The following is a 9,199-nucleotide window of genomic DNA, read 5'->3' on the forward strand; positions in this document are numbered from 1 at the left end:
AGCGATGAAATTGTCTATTTTTCTCAATATTTCTTCCCCTTTTGTGGTGCGGCAACTATATAATTTTACGTATTTTGAGAACACATCCACCATCACCAGAATATGCTTGTTCCTTTGCGTGGTCACAATTAGATCGCTTAACATGTCGATGGCTATAATGCCCAGGTTGTTCCGGGATACAATGCTCTTTGCAATATTTTCGTTTTTAAAATTCCTGCTCTTGTATTTCTGGCATACTTCGCATTTCTGTGTGATCTCTTTTGCAATGCGGTAATCTTGTCGACTGATGTAGTTTTCCCTAAATACAAGCCATACCTTTCTACTGCCAATATGTCCATTTTCCTCATGTAGTTTCTTGATGATTCTTTCTGCCAATGTCGGTGTCACTAAATATAATTCCTTTCCGTCTATTCTCTTAAAAAATATCTCGTTTTCTAGCTCTGCTCTTCTCTTTTCTCTTTCTTCTAGGCCTTCCTGGTCGGTCCTTATCTCATTTAACGAAAATATCCCTTCGTCTTGTGTCAATATATTCAATCCCACATGTAATGTAATTGTCTCCTTTTTTCCTGTATCTTCGTCCCGTGTTAAAGCGTCAGCTATTATGTTGTCTTTCCCTTTGATGTATCGAAATTGGAAATCATACTCTTGTAAGAGCAGAATGCCTCTGTGTATTCTGTTATTTACCAATCGATTCTTCATGATGTGTATCAATGCTGCATGATCCGTTTCGATGGTGAATTTAGCTCCCAATAAGTAAAACCTTAATTTGTTTACGCAAAATAGTACACTGGCGAATTCCAACTCGGTGACACTGTATTTTTTCTCATGTGTTTTAGTCACTCGAGATATAAAACATATCGGAACCTCTTGGCCGTTTTGTATCTGCGACAACACTCCTGCAAATTTCTGTATCGACGCATCCGTACGGAGTATAAACGGCAAATTGTAAATAGGGTGATATATTTTTGTTCCTTTAGCAAATTCTTGTTTCAATATTTTGAAAGCTTCCTCCTGTTCTTCTTTCCAATTCCATTTTGTCCCTTTCTTTAACAATTTTATTAAAGGAATTTCTTTTTGGCTTAAATCGGGAATTAATTTCTTGAAATAATTTATCGTACCGAGAAACCCTCGCAATGTTTTTAGATTTGTTGGTCTTGGGTATTCGTCGATGAGCTTTACTCTGTCCTCGGCTAGACTTACAGTTTCGGTGTCAAGTTTGAAACCCAAATAAATCACTTCCTTTTGAAAAAATTGACATTTTTCAATGTTTAGTTTTAATCCCGCTGTGTCCAATTCTTTCAAAATTATTTTGATATGTTCCACATGACTCTGCATATCTTGTGAAAAAATTAATAAATCGTCGATGTAATGGACGATGAACTCTTCATGGTGATTCAAAATGGTATGCAAAGCTCGTACAAGTGCTGCACAGGCGCTTTGTAATCCAAACGGAACTACCTTAAATCGGTATACTATACCATCAATTGAAAAGGCAGTGTAGTTTCTACACTTTTCAGCCAAAGGTATTAACCAAAAACTATGCTTTAGATCAATTTTTGGGAAAATATGTGATCCCGTGATTCTTCCAAAAATGGCCTCGATATTTAACGGTGATTCATATTGTGATACTGTGTGTTGGTTGATATTTCGGGCATCTAAACAAAGTCTTAACTCTCCACTGCTCTTCTTCACTATCACAATTGGGTTAATATAGGGTGAGTCACATCTCTCAATGATTTGATCTTCCAACATTTTTTTGATTTCTTGCTTTACTTCTTGCCGATACTTATAAGGAATTGGATAAGTCTTCGATCGAAAATTTCCCAAGTTTTTCACCTCAAATGAGTGCTCGTATTTTGTGGCCACTCGGTTTTCCTCATTTATCAGCGTTTCATAGTCTCTTAAAATTATACACAAATCATTTTCTTTGCCTTCTCCACAAATCAATTTTTTGTCTCTCCCATCAAATTTTTCGCACATATTCACCGTGTACTCCGTGTCTTCTTCAAACACCACTGTCTCCATTGTGTCCTCTTCATTTTCCTTTGTTTTTTTTTTGTTGGGCTCGTCTCTTCTTTTGAGGAATCCCAAGTTTTGCTTTCATTTCTTGTCAAAATTTTTCCATCTTCTTCTCCTGAGCTCTTCTCATCTTTTGAGGAATCCCAGGTTTTTTTTTCTTTGATCTTTTTCAGACCTTTTCCCCTCTTTCTTCCTTTTCCTTTCTTCGTCGCCAGGTTGATTTCCACCGTTTGTTCTTTCTCTGATTCGTCCGTAATTTGTTTCTCTTGTTCCTTATCCTGTTCTTCTTCTTTTTCCTTTGTTATTTTCATCGTATTGGTTTTGAAGTCGATCATTACATGTTTTTCCGTTAATTCGTCAACGCCTACAATCATGTCATGTGACATATTCGGCATTATTACACATTGAAGTGCATACATATTTTTTTTCAATCGTACGATTACTCGTATACCTTCATTTATTGTTGCCAATGTCCGTTTATTTGCGCCCACTAAATTCACCCTAGGTATTTTATAAATTAGACTTGTTAAACTTACTTCTTCGATTAATTTTCTGTTGACCAGTGTTATTTCAGATCCTGTGTCTATCATAATTTTAATTGGTTTCTCATTTATAAATCCATCCACAAATTTTAAATTAACTCCATTTCTCTTTTCATTGTTTCCTGCCAGTTTAATAAATTCCTTGGGGTGACAAAAAATTCCTGTTTGTTTCTTCGTTTTTAGTGAGCGCCTTCTTGAAAACACGCCTGTTGTTCTTCTGTGTTTTCTCTCCCGTCATCTTCTCTCTCATATTCATTTTCTTCTCTTTGCATATTATTTATTTCTCTTCTGTTCTCTTTTGGTCTATCATTCCCGTATCGGTTACCGCGAGATTCCTGTTCATTCCGTGGGTTATTGTATCTGTTTCCTTGGTATGGGCGGTTATTTCTACTCTGATTTTCCCGATCCCTGTTTTCATTCCATCTCTGGGTTCTGGGTTCATAATTCTCTCTTCCGTTCGGTCTATTTTCATATCCCCGTCTAGGTATGAATTCTCGTCTTGTATAATCTCTTCTAAAATTTTGACCTCTATCTCTATATTCTTGGTTTTCTCTTTGTCTATAATTTTCTTGCGGTCTTCTTTCTCTTCTTTCATGCCTACGTGATTCTCTCATTTGCAAAAATTGACATAAGCTGTCAATGTCCTTGTAATTTTGGAGATTTATGTGGTCTTCCAAGGTATCTTCAAAATGTCGCGATATCAACTCTACCAATTGTTCTGATGAATAATTATATTGCAAATGTTTTGCATTATTATAGAGTTGTAATGCGTACATCTTTTCTGATACGCCCATCCTCTCATGGTATTTTCCATTTTGTAACTCTTTATTTACTTGTAGTTGCTGGATTTTTCCCCAGAAATAATTTAAGAATCTTCTCTCAAAATCTTGCCAATTGTCCAATTCTTCTTCCTTGCTGACAAAACAAAGATTTGCCTCTTCTTTGAGATGGTTTCTGATGGTTTCCTTTGCTGTTGCAAACGGTCCTATGTATTTGACTTTTTCCTTTAGGTTATTTATAAAAGGCACTGGGTGTATTTTCCTTATATCCCCGCCAAATCGTACTTTTACGTCTTCTGTGCTATGTACGATGACTTCCTTTCTTTCTACTCCCCTTATCTCCATCTCTGCAATTTGTTTAAATCTCCTTTCCGTTTCTTTCCGGTCTTCTTGTAGCGCATTTTCAAATTTTATTTCTAATTCCTCCAAATTATCTTTAATTCTCATTTCTTGTTCTTTCATATTGTTTTTAATTTCATTAATCTCTTCTATTTGTTGTATCAGTTCTTTCTTTATCCCCTCAACACATCCTTTAATTTCCTGTTCATAGTTTTCCAGACGCTGCTCTATATTGCTCATTGTTTGTTTTGTTTCCCGTTGGTTTTCTTCCATTGTTTATTTTGTTTCATCCATTATGTGTTTTGTTTCCAGTTGATTTTTATCCATTTTTTGTGACGATTCTTGTATTTGTTGTGTCTGTATTTGCATCATAGCTAATAATTTTTCTAACATCCCTGTTTCTTTTCTTTCCTCCATTATTGTAGCATTTCCTTCATTATCCGATCCTTCATCAATAATTGTTTCCTCTTCTATCTTATCCTCTTTCCTTTCTTGCGTTTTGCTTTGACTCCTTGTGGTCGACATGTTCGTTAGATTATTTATCCCCGCCAAATATGAAACTTTGAAATTTGTGCAATAATATCCCCGCCAAATATAAAATTCTACTGGTCTGTTGCAACAAACGGGACTTTTCCTGTTCAAATGTAATAACTCTTGAGTACGAGTATCAAATTTCAATATCCCACAAATAAATCAAATGGTAAAATATCAAATGTCAAAATCAATCAAATAATTCAAGTATGGTAACCTATAAATTGTCAATATCACGAATAAATCAATTATGGTAAATTGTATCTTAAAAAAAATATATAAATCTTTATGTCCTCAATTTTTACATATTTCACTTTATCCCCGACATATAAACTTTCAAATATCTGCTCGTCTACTCTTATCCTTTTAAATTTGCCAACTAGAAATATTTTTCAAAGCTTTACACGTTGGGGGCCATTTTGTTATTAAATGATCTAATCTCCAATTAATCACAATTAATCAGCATTAATTAATTACAATCTCAGGCTATTTAAATTGTACTATTTACCTTTGATCGTGGATTCAAAATATTTTCCAATTGGCTTCCTAATCGGGATAGGTAATATGACCTGAATAAAATACATAGAATTTCAACTGAACTATATGTGAGATGTCCTTTATTTTAATGAAATTTTATATAACAATCAATCCTGTAATATTTGCAATATACTAACTTTAAATATATGAGAAGTTGTTTTCTATCATGGACCCAAATGTTATTTTACATTGATTTTTAATATGTGTTATAACTAAGCTCTTTTTATAATTCTTTTTTTTTTAAGTGATCGCAAAATTAACTGTCTCTATTATTTATTCAATTTATTTAATTAATAAATGAAAATCACACTCCGGCTCTAATGAAAATTGACTGACCTTTCCTTCTCTGCCGTTGCAATTCTATGGCCACGCCACAACAAAAAAATCCTTTCTCTGCTTCTGCTCCTATTGTGGTCCAGATGACGTACACCTTTCTCCTATCTGTCCTTGTATCTGCAACCCAACAACTCGTGTTAGTCTATGCAGCCTCTTTTTGAGCCAATCTCCGCGCCTGTTTATAACTCCAAATGTTTCCGGCTTCGTCTGCTATTAATATTCTTATGCCCTTTGGTTTTCTATCTCTCTGTACCCCGTTCCTCACACTGGTCAGCTTTTACACCGCAAATAAACACACCCGGTAAATTACGTCTTCGGGACTTCAAACAAACACAAATCACAAAGCTCCTTCCTTCTTGGACGACGAAAACTGACTAACCAACCTTTTTTTCTCTCTCCTATCTCATAGCCAAAACCAACCTCCTTGCATTCAAAAATTGACCAATAAAAATCATCCCCCTCTGTGACGTATATCGTTACCAACCAACTCTCTCTATAAAACGTCATTCGGGTAATTCCAGAAAACAACCTTCTTTAATTATTCTAACTAAATCTATCTGCTTTACAAATATTTCTTACTAATAGCTACAAACGATACCTGTTTCTCAATTCAATGTCTTTTGTTAATAAACTTTTACCGATATAATCTTTCGGGGAGAAAAACTCCCGCAAATCCCGGTCTATTGTTCCAACACTTTCTATATACACTTTTATTCCGGGTAAATCCATTCCACAATAACCGACTTATTTAAATTTCTTATCGATAATATTTGAAAGTCTTGTCTCATGGCCTAATGAACAATTCTTCGAACAACTTAAAATGCATATTTTGTCTTATACAGGATGTTTGAAAATTTATATGCCCGTGTCTTTATGAAATATCAATAATTTTAATTTTTATTTAAGTAATAAAATTTGTATATCGGTTTTTTATTGCTTATGGACATTCAAAAGTACAACAATATATACATATATACATATACATATACATATACATATACATATACATATACATATACATATATATATATATATATACATATATATATATATATATATATATATATATATATATATATATACATACATATATATGTACATATGACTGAAGAGAAGCAAACACTACTTGGCTTGCATCCCGAGCAAAAAATCTATTAAAGTTTGAATTCGAAAAAATTACGCTTCAGTTAGTTTATGCCCAATTTGATAAGTTCTTTTAATATTTATACGAATTCTTTCAGCATGCGACCAAATTTCCAAAGAATTTTTCCATCTTTGACTACACACATTGCACCGTCCTCCGACCTGGAATTCATCCCTAAATACCTTGGAATGTGTTTACTGTTTAGAAGTTTTTACAAAATACTTACCTACTTTAAGCAGATATAACAAAGACAAGTGGTTTGTTTTTGTTATATTTGCATCTGAATACTTAGATATCTGTTGGTAAAGAAATATATGAAAATTTTAAGAAAAATAAGAAAGATACTTTTTTGCATAAATTTTGTAAAACCACCTTTGCCTTTTATTCTTTTATTTTTTTTATATTTCAGCCACTATTCATTGTTTTGTAATGTTGGCTTACGAAACCTTATAAATATTTAATTCAGTATAGGTCCACAAAAGGAAAAGGGAGGGAAGGTAAATAATTGAAAAAAAAATTGGAGCACGTGTTTTTATTAAGAGCGATTACAGTCTAAATATCATCTTATCGTCTTACTGGCTTTAATTAAAGACTTCCCTTTATTTAATGAACTGGATTATACTGACCCAAACAAAGGGCTTTAGCGACAACAAATTTCATTACAGTATACGGGTAGAGCTCCTTTCTATAGCATTTCATTTTGATGTTTAATTTAAGCATCTACAACAAAAAATATACAATTAGAAGAATTTTTTCACATAATTTTTAGATATTTAGCACATAATAGGTGGTAACAAGTCAAAATTAAAACTAATTAATTTTAATATTCATTATTGATAGTTACAATATACTTAATATTACACTTTAAAACAACAAAAAAGAACTGAATGGTTTTTAAAGACTAAAAAGACGACAATATTTTGAAAAAATAATAAATTACATATTAAACATGATTATAATAATATAATTTGATTTTAACACGTAGCGTTAAAAGCACATTAATATTAAGTTAAAAATTTAGAAGTAATTGAGTTAGTTAACAACAGATGAAATTTTCGTTATAAAGCAGCTAATGTATGTATGAAAATAGAGAAGCAAAGTTTCGCGAGGGCGAATAATCTTGATAGAGCTTATAAAAAATATTGGAAGAGATTATGTAGTGAAAATTGAGTAAAGCTAGATTTATAGTTTGACGGACGTAAACGTAGACGCACTGGAAAAAGATCAACATATAATTTTGCGTACTCTTATTTATAAGTGAACGTAAAGGCACGACAGAACGCAAGTGAGGCGCACTGGAACAGAAGAGTTGGCCAACTTTCATCTCTTACAGTGCGTTTCTTGCGTCTGGCCAATCATAAGAAAGAATTTTGTGCTGTCAACCAAAGTGGCCGGCCCTCCATTTTGTAAAGTTATTTCTCAACATATTCGAATTATGTTGATTATTTGTTACAATGGACGGTAAGTTAATAATTTATAAAAAATTAATAATAAATAATTAAAGGATATCATAGTACCATGGTAACCAACTCTAGCCACTGTTTCTACTCATGCGCAAAAATTCAAGTCCGTAGATTTATAAATTGAGATAATATTTAAAGTCCATTTGTTACGTCTACGGTGCGTTTACGTCTACAATCCGTCAAACTGCAAATCCATCTTAAGAAATCTGTTAAGTGTGAGTATGTGAATCTTATGAGGAATAAGTATGATGGAGTAAAAACTCGTGTTAGGACAGATATAACAGAGGCTAATATACTTTATAACAAAAGATTGCGTCAAGGTTTAGTGTTTGGTCTCTATTTGTTATTACTAATGGATTAAATATGTAATATATATATATATATATATATATATATATATATATATATATATATATATATATATATATATATATATAATGGATCTATTTGTTATTATTAATGGATAAAAATCTTGTTCTTATGCGTACATCCTTTGTGTAGGATTTTTGTTAAGAATGCTCCTGGTGTTTATAAGTCTTGTTGTGGCTCCATGTAAGAAGTATTTTGTCCTTTTTTTAGCCAGTGGTGTGTACTGAAGCCTTCCTTTGATGGTTGCATTTGTTCTTCACTCTTATCATGTTGACCCGTCAATTATTCTGTCATACGATGTTTCTCTTCTTTTAGTTTTTTCCAGTTAGTCTTTACTGTGGAACTTCATACTGGGACTGTATGTAGTAGTACCGATCTAACGTAGACCTGGTAAAGTTAAATTTTGTCGGCCTTCGATAGTGGGCAGACCTGAAAATTGAATTAGTTGAATTAGGTTGAATTAGTCTTTTTGCGACATTACCTTTTATCTTTATTTGTTGTGTGTTTTTTGTGAAGTTTAGCTTCATGTCGAATTGTACTCTTAGGTATTTGACTGAAGCTTCTGATGGGACGATGTTTCTTTTCATCGTAAGTTTGACTACTAGTGGATTATGCTACTGTGTGAAGATAATCAACTGCGTCTTTTCGGAGTTGATCTTAATTTTTCCTTTCTTTGTAAAGTCTGCAGTTCTTTATAATTGATTTTTTAGTATCTGGACAATTCTGTCATCCTTTTTTGATGCATACAGGGCTGATATCGTCTGCTTATAGGGCTATACTTTTTTTGCATCTGTTGGTAAATCTGGAACAATTATGTTAAATAAAATGGGCGATAAAATACTGCTCTGAGGCATCCCTTCTTGGATATCTTGCATACGGGACATCCTTTGGTAAGCTGAAACTTAAAAAAATGTTATATTAGTTATAGATTGCACTAAAAAATTGAATGTTTATTTTGCCTTCAATAATTTCTTAAATTGTTTTTATAAGTATAAAAACTTTCATCACTTTATTTTAAGGTTATCTATTGCTTGTCTTAATTTTTGTATTGTACTGGCCTAAATAATTTCACAAACCCGACGTATATAAACAATATACTACAAGTTGACATAAACTGTTTTTACTAAATTAAAAGTTCAT

General features: G+C 32.7%; 1 long non-coding RNA gene across 1 annotated transcript; it reads right to left on the reverse strand.

Moving 5' to 3' along the window:
* Nucleotides 1–6,808: 6,808 nt before the first annotated feature.
* On the reverse strand, nucleotides 6,809–8,931 carry LOC140442645 (uncharacterized). Its single transcript, XR_011951095.1, has 3 exons — nucleotides 8,541–8,931; nucleotides 8,179–8,488; nucleotides 6,809–6,947 (listed from the first exon to the last, which is right to left on the reverse strand). It is a non-coding gene; the product is annotated as an uncharacterized lncRNA (long non-coding RNA).
* Between the last annotated feature and the right edge of the window lie 268 nt (nucleotides 8,932–9,199).

The sequence above is a fragment of the Diabrotica undecimpunctata genome, chromosome 6 (genome assembly GCF_040954645.1).
Source record: "Diabrotica undecimpunctata isolate CICGRU chromosome 6, icDiaUnde3, whole genome shotgun sequence".
NCBI classification, from domain to species: Eukaryota; Metazoa; Arthropoda; class Insecta; order Coleoptera; family Chrysomelidae; genus Diabrotica; species Diabrotica undecimpunctata.